At 46.6% G+C, this 16,801-nt stretch overlaps 1 long non-coding RNA gene across 1 annotated transcript in view; it reads left to right on the top strand.

Annotated features, from left to right (window-relative positions):
- Nucleotides 1–12,734: 12,734 nt before the first annotated feature.
- LOC143831144 (uncharacterized) overlaps nt 12,735–16,801 on the top strand; it is a 45,258-nt gene continuing 41,191 nt past the window's right edge. Inside the window, exon 1 of the long non-coding RNA XR_013228750.1 lies at nt 12,735–12,847. This is a non-coding gene — a long non-coding RNA (uncharacterized LOC143831144). The remainder of the gene's footprint in view (nt 12,848–16,801) is intronic.

The raw sequence follows: 16,801 nt of genomic DNA, 5'->3' as shown, positions 1-16,801 counted from the left end.
ATTTATCCATCAGAACATCATGAGGAACCTTATCAAAAGCTTTACTAAAATCCAAGTAAACGACATAAGCCGAATTTCCACGATCCAGCAAAACTGTCACTTGGTCAAAGAAGGAAACCAGGTTGGTCTGACAGGACCTGTTGGAGACAAATCCATGCTGACTTCCCTTGATCACCAAATTGTCCTCCAGATGTTTGCAGATCGCTCCCTTTAATATCTGCTCCATTGTATTCCCCACAATAGAGGTCAGACTCACTGGTCTGTAGTTTCCCGGGTCATCCTTCCTCTCTTTTTTGAAGATCGGAATAACGTTTGCTCTCTTCCAGTCCTCCGGAACATCTCCAGTCCTTAAAGAGGTCCCGAAGATAATGGACAAGGGTTGTGCAAGTTCTCCGGAAAGTTATTTGAGCACTCTTGGGTGCATTTCATCTGGCCCAGGGGATTTGAACTCATCCAGTGCAGCTAAATGCCTCTCGACAACCTCTCTATCCATGTCAACCTGCCACCCAGATGCTATCCCTTGGCTACCGCCATCTCTAGATGTGCCTAAACCCTTTGACCTGTGGGAAAAAACAGATGTAAAATAGGCGCTGAGCCTTTCTGCTTTCTCTGCATCCTCCGTTAGAGTTTGTCCATCTGCACCCAACAGTGTGCCTATTGCCTCCTTTACTTTACGTTTGCTCCTCACATAACTGAAAAATCTTTTCTTGTTACAGTGGGCTTCCCTGGCCAATCTTAGCTCACTCTCAGCTTTGGCCTTTCTGATGATTGATCTACAGTGCCTAGTAACCTGTAGGTACTCTTCTTTAGAGCTCTGTCCTTCCCTCTATTTCTTGAACATCTCCCTTTTCTTTCTTAGTTCCTCTTGAAGTTCTCTGTTCATCCAAATAGGCTTCTTAGAGCTCCTGCAGTGTTTTCTTCTTTCTGGGATAGTCATTGATTGAGCATGCAATAGCTCTTGTTTGAGTAGCACCCACCCTTCACATGCTCCCTTCCCTTCCAGCATTATCTTGTCCATGGTATGACACTGTCTCGCTGTTATGGGTCAACCCTGTTATGGGTGGGGCCATGTTAATGCCATTCCTGAGAGTCGTGTCTTATTTGGTATCAGTGCCAGCCTGCAAATCAACTGGTTATACACACATTACATCCACTATTTGTGACCACAACTGTACCAGGGCCCTAGCAAATCCCCTTCTCAGTGAAGTAGGCAAAACAATAACCCTCAATTAAGGCTGATAAAATTAATGAGGTAAAAATTACTGATTCATCTTGAAAGGCAACCAGCACTACAAATTAGGAAGGAGGTGCCACATTCCAAGGGAAGCTGGAGCTTTTAATAGTTTTTCTAGCCTTCTTTCTATCAGCCTCTTTACATAGGGCCACACAGAGGGGGTTTAAACCTCCACGGGTCATTCAGCAAATCCCACTACAACATCCACTCCCCTGCGGGCAGAAGCAATATTATGAAGAGAAAGGGGGACACAATGTACGGAAGATGTGGCCATGCTGAGTCTGCCCTAACACAGAGACTGTGACATAGACACAGTCATAAATTTTCACCCTTTATTTAAGCTTCTATTTTCCCTGCTCAAAATTAGATAATCTATCTGAAAGTTTTGTATTTATATATGTTTCATTTATTTCAGTATGGTTTAAGTTCCCTTATCTGTGTATTTTGAAATGAGTGCTTCATTGCTGTTTTGTAGTTCACATAGCAAATACAGATAACCATTTAAAACAAAACCCATGTCAAGGAACTATTGTGCAGTACTTATTGTTGCATAGCTGTGGGAGCAAACTAAAAAAGTATAATGAAAACCAAGAGGTTTTCTTCAAGAAAATCCTCTATCTAAAACATGCTTTTACAGTGAAAATTGTTTTCATTTTTAGTGTGTTTCCTCTTTCCTTTTCAAATGTCCGTTCTGCAAAAACAGCTCTTATTAAAGAGAGAGGGAGATGTAAGTAAATGATAGAAAACTTCTTCTTAGCGTTCCCACTTGTGACCCACAGAAGTCCCATCGCTAATCTTTTGCTGGAGAACTCATATAGCTTTTTGTGATGTTTAGGGATTTACTGAGTTGAAGGCACTGAAAGCATTTATTGCTCTAATGGTAGTATACTTGCAAAAATTGTCTGTACTTTGAGAAGTTGTATAGCAAAATTGCTCCAAACAACTAATGCCCAGTCCCTTTGCACAATAAGCAATTAAAACTGAGCGAGCTGTAAAATGTGGCTAATACATTTTTAAAGTAACTATTTCATTTCCACCCACCAGCCAGTATATAGGTCGGCAAAACAAGGCAAATCAATGTGAAGGTGAATGAAACAAACTGAAAGATATGTGAAGAACAAAACAGCCAATTCACAAGTAGGGAAACTCATGCCAATTAAGAGTACAATTCAAAGAATCTGTATGTGAGGAAAGGGCTTACTGTATGTGAGGAAAGGGCTTACCTGTATGTGAGGAAAGGGCTTACCTGTTAGGAAACTGTATGTGAGGAAAGGGCTTACCTGTCAGGAAATTCTAGTGAAGGAGAGCATATCTACAGTGGAAAGCATTTGGGTGAAAATAAGCGAGGGGAAAACAAACAGTGTGGTGGTTGGTGTCTGCTGACCAACGAGAGGATGTGAATGCTGCACTTTGTGAGCAGCTTGAGAAAATATCCAAGCGGCAGGACCTTGTCATCATGGGTGACTTCAATTTCCCAGATGTGTGCTGGGAAACAAACTGTGCGAAGCGTCCTCAGTCATGCAACTTTCTGACCTGCCTGGCTGACAATTTCATTTATCAAATGGTAGATGAACCCACAAGAGGTTCAGCCATACTGGACTTAATACTGACCAACAGGCAAGAGTTGGTGGATGAAGTGAAGGAGGTGGGGACCCTAGGGGGAAGTGACCATGTCCTCATAGAATTCCTTTTGAGATGGGGAGCCAAGGAAGCTTGTAGCCAGACGCGGATGTTGGATTTTCGTAGGGCAAACTTTAATAAACTCAGAGACATGATGAGTGTCATACCATGGACGAGAATGCTGGAAGGGAAGGGAGCATGTGAAGGGTGGGTGCTTCTCAAACAAGAGCTATTGCATGCTCAATCAATGACTATCCCAGAAGAAAACACTGCAGGAGCTCTAAGAAGCCTATTTGGATGAACAGAGAACTTCAAGAGGAACTAAGAAAGAAAAGGAAAATGTTCAGGAAATGGAGGGAAGGACAGAGCTCTAAAGAAGAGTACCTACAGGTTACTAGACACTGTAGATCAATCATCAGAAAGGCCAAAGCTGAGAGTGAGCTAAGATTGGCCAGGGAAGCCCATTGTAACAAGAAAAGATTTTTCAGTTATTATTATTATTATTATTATTATTATTATTATTATTATTATTATTATTATTATTATTATTATTATTATTATTATTATTATTATTATTATTAGATTTATAGCCCGCCACTCCCTTGCGGCTCGTGGCGGGTAACAATATCGCAATTCCCCATTAAAACCCCATAAAACAATAATAACATTGCCAATATTGCCGGCATGGCAAGAATGGCAGCTCAACTCCCCCCCCTCCCTCCCACTACTAGCGGGTGGAGAGGAGGTCCTGATGATGTTTTGCTTCGGGTCCAGAACCCGAGTCCCCAGGGGAGGCATAGATCTATTATCAGCCCCGGCCTCAACCATAAACCTGGCAGAAGAGCTCCGTCTTGCAGGCCCTGCGGAATGCTGAAAGATCCCGCAGGGCCCGCAGCTCTCCCGGGAGCTCATTCCACCAGGTCGGGGCCAGGACCGAAAAGGCCCTGGCCCTGGTCGAGGCCAGGCGTGCTTCCCTAGGGCCGGGAACGACCAACAGGTTTTCACCCGCAGAGCGCAAGGCCCTGCGAGGGGCATAGGGTGATAGGCGGTCCCTCAGGTATATGGGTCCCAACTCGCGTAAAGCCTTGAAGGTTAGAACCAGAACCTTGAACCGGATCCGGGCAGCAATTGGCAACCAGTGCAGCTGCCTCAGCACTGGCTGGATGTGGGCCCTCCAAGATGTGCCAGTAAGGACCCTAGCAGCTGCGTTTTGCACTAGCTGAAGTTTCCGGATCAAGGACAAGGGAAGGCCCACGTAGAGCGAGTTACAGAAATCTATTCTGGAGGTGACCGTTGCATGGATCACTGTGGCTAAGTGTTCGGGGGACAGGTAGGGCGCTAATAGTCGGGCCTGGCGAAGGTGGAAAAATGCCTGGCCTGCTACTTTTTTGACCTGCACCTCCAAAGTCAGGGAGGCACCAATGGCCACACCCAAGTTCCTGGCCTGGGACGTGATGGTGATTTGCGTCCCTTCCAGGGTGGGTAAGCACGCTTCCTGGTCCTGCCCCCTACGTCCCAGCCACAGGACCTCCGTCTTGGAGGGGTTGAGTTTCAGGCGACTCTGCTCGAACCATTCTGTCACTGCTTCCAAACATCTGGCGAATGGTTCCGGGGGGGAGTCCGGGCGGCCGTCCATGAGGAGATAGAGCTGGGTGTCATCAGCGTACTGGTGGCAACCCAGTCCAAAACTCCGTGCCAGCTGGGCCAGAGGGTGCATAAAGATGTTGAATAATGTGGGGGAGAGGACCGCACCCTGAGGGACCCCACAAGGGAGTCTATAGGAACGCGAGAACTCATCTCCCACTGCAACCCTCTGGGTCCGGTCCTGGAGAAAGGAGCATATCTAGCGTAATGCTGTGTCCCTTATCCCCGTGCCGGCAAGGCGGTGGACCAACAGCTCGTGGTCCACGATGTCAAAAGCGGCCGACAGGTCCAGAAGAACCAGCACTGCCAACCCGCCCTTATCCAGCTGGCGACGGAGGTCATCCAACAGGGCGACCAGCACCGTCTCCACCCCGTGGCCAGGTCGAAAGCCAGACTGATATGGATCGAATGCCGAAGTTTCTTCCAAGAATGCCAGGAGCTGGTCTGCCGCGGCCCTTTCAACCATCTAGCCCAGGAACGCCAAGTGCGACACTGGGCGATAGCTGGCGGGGTCCCGCGGATCCAGCGTAGATTTCTTCAGGAGAGGGTGAACCACTGCCCCCTTCAGCTGCTCAGGGAACTCCCCGGACTCCAGGGAGAGGTTGATAATATCCCTGAGCTGGCCTCCTATCTTCTGGCCGCCTCCTTTGAGGAGCCATGATGGACAGGGGTCAAGGGGGCAAGTGGTCGCCCTAACTGAGCCTAGCAACTTGTCCACTTCAGATAAAGAGAGCCGTCTGAAGCCATCAAACGTCACCTCCAAAGGCGGCCAACAGGCCTCCAGTTCATTTACTGTTTTAACTGTGGTGGGAAGATCGTGGCGGAGAGACGAGATTTTGTCTGCAAAATATCTCGCAAATGCCTCATGGCCGAGTTCCAATTTGCTATTATTTTGGCGCCCCTCAAGGGCGGTAAGGGATCTAACTACCCTAAATAATTGGGCCGGGCGAGAGCTTGCGGACGCGATTTCCGTGGCAAAAAATTCACGTTTTGCCACTTTCACCGCCATCTCATACGCCCTCATAAGCGTGCGATAAGATGTTCTCGTAGCTTCGTCGTGAGTCTTCCGCCACACTCGCTCCAGTCATCTCACTTCCCTTTTCTTCTCCCGTAGCTCCCCGGTGTACCAGGGAGCCCGTTTGAGTCGAGGGCAGAGAGGACGTTTAGGGGCGATCTCATCTATAGCAGCTGTCAGGCGGGACTGCCAGTCCGCCACCAAAGCCGCTAGTGAGTCGCCAGGAGGCATCGGGTCCCGCAGAGCATTCCGGAAGCCAATTGGATCCATAAGTCTCCACGGGCGGGCTAAAATGCGCCCGCCGCCCAACTGGGGGTGGTGGTATCCTGAGCCGGGCCCGCAGGGCATAGTGGTCTGACCACGGCACAGCTAAAGCTGTATCCAGATCCACCTCTATCCCAGCGCCGAAAATCAAGTCGAGTGTGTGGCCGGCGTGATGGGTGGGCCCGGCAACAAATTGCGAAAGCCCTAGTGTCGCCATGGATGACACCAGGTCTCCACCATGGACTGAAGGAGGCGCGTCCGCGTGGACATTGAAGTCACCCAGGATCAGAAGCCTGGGGTACTGCAACGCCCAGGCGGCCGCCACCTCTAGCAGGCGGGGCAGGACATCTGGCGGCGCGTTGGGCGGACGGTATACCAACCAGATAGCCACACTCTCGACCGAGTCCCATCCAATACCGACACACTCCACTCCACTGATTTCCGGCGCTGGGAGAGCCCTGCAGGTGAGGACCTCCCGGACCACAATTGCCACCCCCCCTCCCCTCTTGTGGGTCCGAGATTGGTGAAGGACCGAGTATCCTGGTGGGGCTAGTTCTTTCAGGGCCGCTGACTCGCCTTCCCTCACCCAGGTCTCGGTCACGCAAGCAAGGTCCGCCTTCGACTCCGCGATGAAGTGTTGCAGAGTCGAGGCCTTGTTCTTAATCGACCTTGCGTTGCACAAGACCAATGTTGGACCCTTTACCCTAGCCTCCACCCTCACATTCCTGGGGATGGGACGGAGGTTAGAAGGGGATCGAGCACACCCAGGGCGCCGGCCGTGTCTCCACGACTGGGCCCTATACGGGACACCAGTGCTTCCACCTCTTCTTTTGTCCAACCTCCTCCCGCAGCCATAGCGCCCCTGGACAGTGATCGTTGGAATCCCGACCCCAGTGCGAGACCCCCCCTTATTTGGACCTCTCTCTCCATGTTCCCGCACCCCAGAGAGAACAAACCACTAACCTCCTGCATACTTCTTCCCCCCGCTTAGCTGCACTAACCCACCCTAGCCCGCCCTTCCCTAGTACTACTCCCACCCAGCCCTCCCCTCCCGTCCACCCTAATCTAAGTAGCAGCTGGCGAGGCAGGAGCTACACTCTAGGGGCGAGATCCCGCCTATAAGGGGTTCTCTCTAGCCCTTCCAGTTCGCTCCTTTAACACCACTGGTCTTGCCCTAACTTCTATTTCTCTCTGGGTAAAAATCCCTATCCACTAACCCCCCCCCCCAAATATCGAAGAATGGCCAGTCCAGGCAACCACAAAAAAATACAGTTGGCAGGTGTTCTTCGCTTGGCCACCAGATGGTGCAGAGGCGGTTCTCAGCTGGACCAAGTCCTTGTAGTTCTTCCGGCCGCCACTAGGTGGTGTCCAAAGGAGCCAACTCTTCACTCCCAGTTCAGATCTTAAAGTGGAAGCGTCCTCGCCTTCGTTCTCCTCCATTTATCTGGCGGTGGGGATTTGGCCTCCGGACCACAGCTCCAACTCTCCCAGCACAGTCGACAGCAGCAACAGCAGCGGCAGGTGCAAGAGAGGGCCAGGCTCACGGAGAGCTGGCAACAAGCCAATCACAGCAATCCCAGTGCCCGCTACCTCAGTGGGCGAGGCCTGCCTGGTCTGCAGCTCCAAGCATCAACCTGTAGCCCAAGGTAGTAAATACCGGTAGCAGTAACAGAAGGAAGAAGCAATACCGGCAGGAGGAACAGAAAGAAGAAACGACGACTCCTCCACAATGACCAAGGTAGGCTCAAGTAAAACAGTGTCCTGATGTTTCAACAAACAGAGAAAGTTCTCTGTGTCGCAGACCGCAGAGCAATAAGGCCATAACCAGCAGCTGCAGATAACTGCAATTAGCAAAATTCACTGTGTGGTAGCAGCCAAGGTCAAAAAGATATTTTGCTGCTTTCAAACAGCTGCAAAAAGATTTTTAGAGGCTTTGTAGGAACTTATCGGAGGAGCGTTAATTAGTTGCTCTCACTCCGCCGCCATCTTCGATTGCATTATGTGAGGAGCAAACGTAAAGTAAAGGAGGCAATAGGCCCACTGTTGGGTGCGGATGGACAAACTCTAACAGAAGATGCAGAGAAAGCAGAAAGGCTTAGTGCCTATTTTACATCTGTTTTTTCCCACATGTCAAAGTGTTTAGGCACATCTAGAGATGGCCGTAGCCAAAGGACAGTGTCTGGGTGGCAGGTTAACATGGATAGAGAAGTTGTCGAGAGGCATTTAGCTGCACTGGATGAGTTCAAATCCCCTGGTCCAGATGAACTGCACCCGAGATTACTCAAAGAACTTTCCAAAGAACTTGCACAGCCCTTGTCCATCATCTTCGGAACCTCTTTAAGGACTGGAGATGTCCCGGAGGACTGGAAGAGAGCAAACGTTATTCCGATCTTCAAAAAAGGGAGGAAGGATGACCCGGGAAACTACAGACCAGTGAGTCTGACCTCTGTTGTGGGGAAGATAATGGACCTCTGTTGTGGGGAAGATAATGGAGCAGATATTAAAGGGATCTCCAGATCTGCACACATCTGGAGGACAATTTGGTGATCCAAGGAAGTCAGCATGGATTTGTCTCCAACAGGTCCTGCCAGACCAACCTAGTTTCTTTTTTTAACCAAATGACAGGTTTGCTGGATCGGGGAAATTCGGTTGATGTCATTTACTTGGATTTTTAGTAAAGCTTTTGACATGGTTCCCCATGATGTTCAGATGGATAAGTTGAAGGACTGCAATCTGGATTTTCAGATAGTTAGGTGGATAGGGAATTGGTTAGAGAACCGCACTCAGAGTTGTTGTCAATGGTGTTTCATCAGACTGGAGAGAGGGGAGTAGCGGGGTACCTCAGGGCTCGGTGCTCGGCCCGGTACTTTTTAACATATTTATTAATGATCTAGATGAGGGGGTGGAGGGACTACTCATCAAGTTTACAGATGACACCAAATTGGGAGGACTGGCAAATACTCCGGAAGATAGAGACAGATCTGAACACAATGGAAAAATGGGCAAATGAGAACAAGATGCAATTTAATAAAGATAAGTGTAAAGTTCTGCATCTGGGTCAGAAAAATGAAAAGCATGCCTACTGGATGGGTGATACGCTTCTAGGTAACACTGTGTATGAACGAGACCTTGGGGTACTTGTGGATTGTAAACTAAACATGAGCAGGCAGTGTGATGCAGGGGTAAAAAAGGCAAATGCCATTTTGGGCTGTATCAACAGAGGCATCACATCAAAATCACAAGATGTCATAGTCCCATTGTATACGGCACTGGGCAGACCACACCTGGAGTACTGTGTGCAGTTCTGGAGGCCTCACTTCAAGAAGGACGTAGATAAAATTGAAAGGATACAGAGGAGACCCACGAAGATGATCTGGGGCCAAGGGACCAAGCCCTATGAAGATAGGTTGAGGGACTTGGGAATGTTCAGCCTGGAGAAAAGGAGGTTGAGAGGGGACATGATAGCTCTCTTTAAGTATTTGAAAGGTTGGAGGAGGGCAGGATGCTGTTTCTGTTGGCTGCAGAGGAGAGGACACGCAATAATGGGTTTAAACTTCAAGTACAAGGATATAGGCTAGACATCAGGAAAAAAATGTTCACAGTCAGAGTAGTTCAGCAGTGGAATAGGCTGCCTAAGTAGGTGGTGAGCTCCCCCTCACTGGCAGTCTTCAAGCAAAGGTTGGATACACATTTTTCTTGGATGCTTTAGGATGCTTAGGGCTAATCCTGCGTTGAGCAGGGGGTTGGACTAGATGGCCTATATGACCCCTTCCAACTCTATGATTCTATGATTTTATGATTCTATGAAATACTCAACAGTTGTTGATTTATTATTCCCATGCCCCTGCAATGCTGCAGAACCTCAGAAAATGCCAGAAGATTTTCGGTGATTCCAGGAGAAGGTGGAGATGTTACTTCTAAGTAAAACCTCCAGGAATTGACTTTAATTTCTATAAAGAGTAGGGGAAATTCCTATAGTGTCACCATAGAGGTCTTTTTCTAGCCATATCTTCTGCTACTGAATTGCTTGTGGGTGTGGAATTGAAGTCAAGGGTGGGAGGTAACCTGGTAGGACAATGACAAGCCTAACAAACACCTGAGCCCCAGCAAAATGGAAGCATACATGGGAGATAACCCTTCCTTGCTCACATACCAACATTGGCACCAGTGTCTCATCCTTGGCTGGAAAAAAATTCAGTTAATAGAAACAGTGGTAAACCCACAACAGAAACAATTAGATGGATGCATGGCCCTTAACCAGGGCCAGAGCCTTCTCTGTTCTGGCCTCCACCTGGTGTAATGAGTTCCCAGAGGAGACTAGGGCCCTGACGGAGCTAAAACAGTTCTGCAGGGCCTGCAAAAGGGAGCTCTTCGGCCAGTCATTTGGTTGAGACCACAACCAACATCATCTGCAAAGCCCCTAACCGCCCTGCCCCCCAGGAAACCATCAAGGCATTCTGCTCCTGGAGCTGTTTGTATTATTATTGTTTAATGTTGTACTGTTACCGTTATTATCAGTTAGTAATATTAATGTTATAGTTATTTATATGTATAGTTTCTTGTATAGTTCTCAGTTCCATGTAAACTGCCCTGAGCTGTCAGGGAGGGTGGTAAACAAACAAACAAATAAATAAAGGCCTGTGGACTATATAATAACTGACTCCAAGGAAGGCCTGCTGGAAACAGGCTTCCCATGCTGGCATACAGACAGAGAACATCTGCATCAGGGCCTCAAAATCTTTTTGTGGTTCTCGTCATCGTATTTAGCATATTCAAATCAAACTTATTCAAATGTTGATTTTGCTTTAGTTTGGAGAAATTGCCAGTGGATCAATAAAATAAGTGAAAAGGTCAACTAATGAGGCAAATTATACTTTACAACATGGACATTGTGGTTAGTTGAAAACAGTGGTGTTCTTATGTTCTTATTGTGTGGTTAAGAACAATTAAATAAACATGATGAGGAAGATAGGCAAAACAAGGCAAATCAATGTGAAGGTGAATGAAACAAATGGAAAGACATGTAAAAGAATAAAACAGAACAAAAATGTTTTGTAAAGAAAAGATTGACAAGCTCCAAACATCTAAGCACTGTATCAGTCATGAACAGGCCTTCTTTGAAGCCCAAAAAGGTCCAAGTCACTTCTAACTCCTGAGACCCATTGCCATAATAAAAATTTTTAAATGCTCTGACATTTTATGTATATATACGAGCTGTAGATCTTACCAATGCTAAAATAATAACAAGTGTCTAAAACTGAGGTGCAGGCCAAATGGCCATCCTTCCCATTGACCCCAGTCATGAAGATATTAAAATTTATTTATTTATTTAAATCATTAGCAACATGTGAATAAACATTTATTTTTAAAAAAACGCAGTAATACTCAGTTTTGGTATACTGAGCAGTTGTTCTGAAATTTATTTTGGGGTTATATATTTAATAAATAAAGATAAACTGTACAATAAGAAATGCAGAGGAAAAAATCTCCTTTGTGATTTCTTTCTGATATTTCATAAAGCTAAATATTAGATCACATTATATTCATATTGTTGCATTCAATGGAAACATTAAAATTCTAGCAAAGGATTAGGGAGGGAAAGCTATTCAAATAAATTGAGATCCAGATGTTTGGGTACTTGGATAATGATTACATGATGTTCTAGTGCCAATGGGAAGAAAAGAGAGCTAATCTGGGTGATTGTCAGTGTTGTCATATGAACAGATTCTGTTAATTGAAGATTCCTTGTTTCTCTTGGTCTCTAGAGGATTCGGTCAGGCTTAGGGATGGGAACAAACCAAACCAAATTCATGGTTCATGGTTTGTGAACCAAACTTCAAGATGGCTCTACGGTCATGAACTTCCACAAACTTTTGAAGCAGTTCATGGTGATTTGTGGAAGTTTGTGGATAGAGCAGAAACCCACAAAAGCTCCAAAATAAATAAGACGTTGGTCTCCAGTCCCTTTCAAGGGACTACACAAGAAAGCCTCCCTCCCCCCCAAAAACAGTTCAGTTCATGGTTCAGTTTGGCCATGAACCACAAACTGACATGAACTGTATTTTTCCTATGCATGCCCATCACTAATCATGCTAACATGTCAGATTCAGAATAATTAAATTAATATAGGTTTCAAGAAATGTCACCCTCACTATTAAAAACTTAAATTTAATTTATGGACGTATGCATGATACATACAAACAGGGTCAAAGGGTCAAACATTTGGCCATAAACTTGAAAAAGCAATGGAAGTTGCCCCATATCAGTTTATCATCCCCCTATTTCCTTAAAAAAAAGTCTATGGACTATATGATTTATATGAGAGGGCTTTGTAGAGCCCAGGAGCTTTACAAGGCCCACAGCTGAGATGCAGCAAATCATTTTGTTGCGCTGTTTGGCAACTGGAGTGAGTTAGGTTTCTGAATTGGTTTGTGTGTGAGAGAGAAAGAGTGAGGTGGGCATACATAAATAGTTTTGCCACAGATCTGTGTGATAAGAGTATCTTAATGAGGTTATGATAGTTATACTGCTCTGTTGAATCCAAGGTAGGAGAGATATGACATTTCTAATTTTGACATTTCTAATTTTGTTACGTGACAGACTCTGCTGGTGCCTAGTTTATTCTACGGTTGCCTAATTTACTATGGCATTTTTTAAAAGAAAAAAGAATAGGGTGAGAAGTACTAAGAAACATGAAGAGATGCCACTTAATATGGCTTTAAAAATATTCATCTTTTAACAAACTAAATATCATTGCTATTTCTACTCCACTACGTGACTACATACCATAGTTTGTGACTTTGTGGTTGTAAAGAACTTCCTTCAATAGACTGATTCCATATCTCTGGAAAGCTCCCAAACAAATTAAGCTTCTTTATTGAAAACAAATGAAGGGGGGGGGGAAGGGCATGGAGAGAGCATCTCTTGCTGAGCAGGAGTTACATAATTGGATTAAAATCTTGATGTGTGTATATACAGCAAGGGATCTGAAGCCCCCTGCTGCCCTTTTGATTCCTATGGAGATGGCAGGCAGAATGCAACAGCATCACCAATGGAAATGTGAGCCAGAGGTATGTAACACAACGTGATTTCCCATCCAAAGCCCTGGAGGAATAGCAGGCTCCTTTCAATAGCTGGGGAAGGGTGACCAGCAGTGCTCATTAGAAGCCAGTTTTTCTGGTACTGAATGCAAATTAAGGAGTCATGTTTGTATTTGTGGTTCATTAGCAGTCAAGTGGTTTGTCCAAAATACATTTTGTATTGTTGGTGTGTGTGTGTGTGTGTGTGTGTGGGGGGGGGGGGGTGGGTGGGTGGGGGGAATTCACTGCCTGAAATTCCTTATGCGTTTAAAATCACTGAACTTTTCTGGGTAGAAGTGTAGCAATATCATAGCAGCAGGCAGCAGGTCAAAGTGGAAGCATTCTATATGCATTCAAAGGTCATTAATGTATTAATTTTTATATTAAAAAACTAGACATGAAACAAATATGAAAATCTTATACCTCACATTTGCATTTAGGCATTTATTTTACAATTTTCTGCTTTAAAAGATCATTGTGGGTACTGATGTATTTAAAAGTTTTAGACAAGAATATTGTAAAATGACAAAGCTGATCCAGAAGATAGAGACAGAGTTCAACGAGATCTGAACACAATAGAAAAATGGGCAAATGAGAACAAGATGCAACTTAATAAAGATAAGTGTAAAGTTCTGCAACTGGGTCAGGAAAATGAAAAGCATGCCTACTGGATGGGGGAGATGCTTCTAGGTAACACTGTGTGTGAACGAGACCTTGGGGTACTTGTGGATTGTAAACTAAACATGAGCAGGCAGTGTGATGCAGCGGTAAAAAAGGCAAATGCCATTTTGGGCTGTATCAACAGGGGTATCACATCAAAATCACAAAATGTGAAGGTTTATCAAATCTTTATTAAATGATCTGGGGACAAGGGAACAAGCCCTATGAAGATAGGTTGAGGGACTTGGGAATGTTCAGCCTGGAGAAAAAGAGGTTGAGAGGGGACATGATAGCCCTCTTTAAGTATTTGAAAGGTTGTCATTTGGAGGAGGACAGGATGATGTTCCCATTGGCTGCAGAGGAAGTAATGGGTTTAAACTACGCAGTAATGTGTTTAAACTACAAGTACAACGATATAGGCTAGATATCAGGAAATTTTTTTTCACAGAGTAGTTCAGCAGTGGAATAGGCTGCCTAAGGAGGTGGTGAGCTCCCCCTCACTGGCAGTTTTCAAGCAAAGGTTGGATACACACTTTTCTTGGATGCTTTAGGATGCTTAGGGCTGATCCTGCATTGAGCAGGGGGTTGAACTAGATGGCCTGTATGGCCCCTTCCAACTCTATGATTCTATGATTCTATGATTCTATGATTTAATATTAAAGAATATGTTTATAGATAACAGCTCTTTAAAAGATGTTGCTATATCTAATTTGAAATTTGAAATTTTCTGTCTGTGACTCTAATGTTGAAATTGTCCCTTGAAAATGTCTCAAGATCCTATTGCACCTAAATTCAAAGTGAGCATTATGGTCCAAGAATGAGAGAATGCACTGCTGCTTCCCTGCCACTTCCTTCATTATCACCCACTGAGCCTTTTCTACTCCCCTCCTGCAAACCTTTTACTATATCAGAAACTCCGACTGGGCCTTTCTGCTAGAAGCTTCATTTTATCTTACCAGTTTCAATAGCAGTATTCGTGGAAATTTTCTAGTCCGTAAGTTCTTTATATGGACCATCAAAATCTGGAACATAAGAACTACCCTACAAGATCAGATCAATGGCTCATCTAGTCCAGCATCCTATTTTATACAATGGCCAACCAGAGAAACAACAGGGCATAGAGGCCTGGTTTTGCCTCCTGGCTCTGGGATTCAGAGGTTTAGTGCCTCTCAATGTAAAGGCTCCCTTCAGTTACTATAGCTACTAAATGTCTTCCATGAATCTATCTGATCCCCTTTTAAAGCTGTTTATTCTTGTGGTCATCACTACATCCTCTGGGAGTAAATTTCACATTTTAACCATTCTCTTTAGTAAAGTAGCATTTCCTGAACCACCAGCTTTATTGGATCCCTTTGAGTTCTAGTATTTTGGGAGAGTGAGAAAAAATTCTCTTTTTAATCTCTCTTTATAAATCTCTCTTTATAAATCTAGTAGTAAAGCCTGTTATGTGCTGTAATGCAACGGGGACTAGCTCATGTTAAGTGTGGGTTTTGTGTCCACAGTCCTGATCCATGTCAGGTTCAAGCACACTGATTGGCCTGTAGTCAACTTGGACACCCTGGACACACTCCTCCTACAGGGCTGTTTCACAAATATAGAGAGGAACCATGGATAAGGATGATGGGGATGGAAACCAACATCAGACTAAAGAGGTTGTCCCATGGGACAGTGGTCCCCAACCTTTTTATCACCGGGGACCGGTCAGCGCTTAACAATTTTACTGAGGCCCGGGGCGGATAGTCTTTTGACGAGGGACGTCGCCGCCTGAGCCCCTGCTCCACTTGCTTTCCCGCCGGCGCCCCTGACTTCCTGCCGCCCACTGGAGGGCGCTGCCAGCAGCAGCTGCGCAGTGCCACGCCAAGGATGAGCCCCGACCATGGAGGCCGCTGGAGAGCAGAGCAGCCTCCAAGGCAGCAGCTGGGGAGGAGGATGAGGAGGAGCATGAGGAGGAGTTGGGGACCACTGCCATAGGATATAATGGGGCGGGTGGGAAGCCCCTAGGATTGGACCCCTTGGTGTAATCTTCTTGAAAATTGGAGAGGAGTCAGGTAAGACCCTCCCTGAGCTTCCCTGGAAGTTTGAGGGGTGTAAACCTGCACCCCTCCCCCCAGCCCCTGGGAAATGCAGGGAAGTGGGGATTTCCAATGCAAGTCAATGGCGCCATTGACTTGCATTGGCAATTTGGCTGTTTCAGCGTTTTGGCCAAACCTGAATCAATCTGAATCAATTACAAAATCAAAATGGTCTGAATATGGTTCATCGAAACCCAAAATGGTCCGAATTGGGCCCACCTTACACAACCCTAGGAGATGGCTGCAAAACAGAACAATTCTACAGAGCATTTGATCCTAGTCAAAGGGGTCAGACTCATGTGAGTGACCACTGAGCTGCTGCATGCCTGCTCAAGCCATGGAGATTTTTCTTCTTTTCCTTCTATCCATTGGTTGTTGGAGGCCCAACCAGCCCAGATCTCAAGACAGCTGTCATTTGTGCCTGATGGCTAACATTCCCCTTACTGTGTCACTGGAAATAGATCGATTTTATATGGTTTTATTATTTTATTTTATTGTTATTCACCATAGGTCCCGACTCAGGCAGAAGAAAACTGGACTTATAAATACTTTGAGCAAACACTGAACATGGAAGTCAGTGGTTTATGAATTGACTAGAAATAAAGTCCTCTGTCCTTAGAATACAGCGGGCGCTAGCACCTGTAGGGCAGGGGTGCGGGCGCAGGACGGAGGATCGGGGAGTGCGGCGGGACGAAGGCTGCGGGAAGAAGGTGACGTCAGTGAGGTGTGGCAGCGGCAGAGGTCCGGGTCTGTGGCTTTCGCGGGCGCGGCCCCGGCCCCGGCCTGTAGCCATCGGCACGGCCAGAGCCCAGGGAGACTGGATCGAGGCGTGGCGGAGGCAGCGTGGCGGCTCAGCGTTGTTCACGGGCACAGCCCTGGCCTGTAGCCATCGGTGCAGCCCGGGCCCAGGGGCGACAGGAGCAAAGCGAAGGCCAGCGGCCCCGGCTCGTGGCCATCGGCGTGGCGGCAGTGAGGCTGTGGAGAGAATAGGAGCGCCGCGTGGGCAGGTGACCCTGGTGGCGTGGCGGCAAGGAAAGCGGTGAGGAAAGCGGGAGGGAGCGGCTGAAGGGGCAAATGGTAAGTTGGGTCCGGGAGAAGGCGTGGGGGGTCCGGGAAACGACATGTGGGCTGGGGTGGGAAGGGCTCATCGGTGGGGGGCGGAGAAGCGTTTGGGGAGGCGCCGGGGGGGGTAGGGCCGAGCTCGGAGGGCATG

Source organism: Paroedura picta, chromosome 3, assembly GCF_049243985.1.
Source record: "Paroedura picta isolate Pp20150507F chromosome 3, Ppicta_v3.0, whole genome shotgun sequence".
Lineage (NCBI taxonomy): Eukaryota > Metazoa > Chordata > Lepidosauria > Squamata > Gekkonidae > Paroedura > Paroedura picta.
Note: the sequence above shows the minus strand (reverse complement) of the source record. Positions and strands in the feature narration are given on the sequence as shown.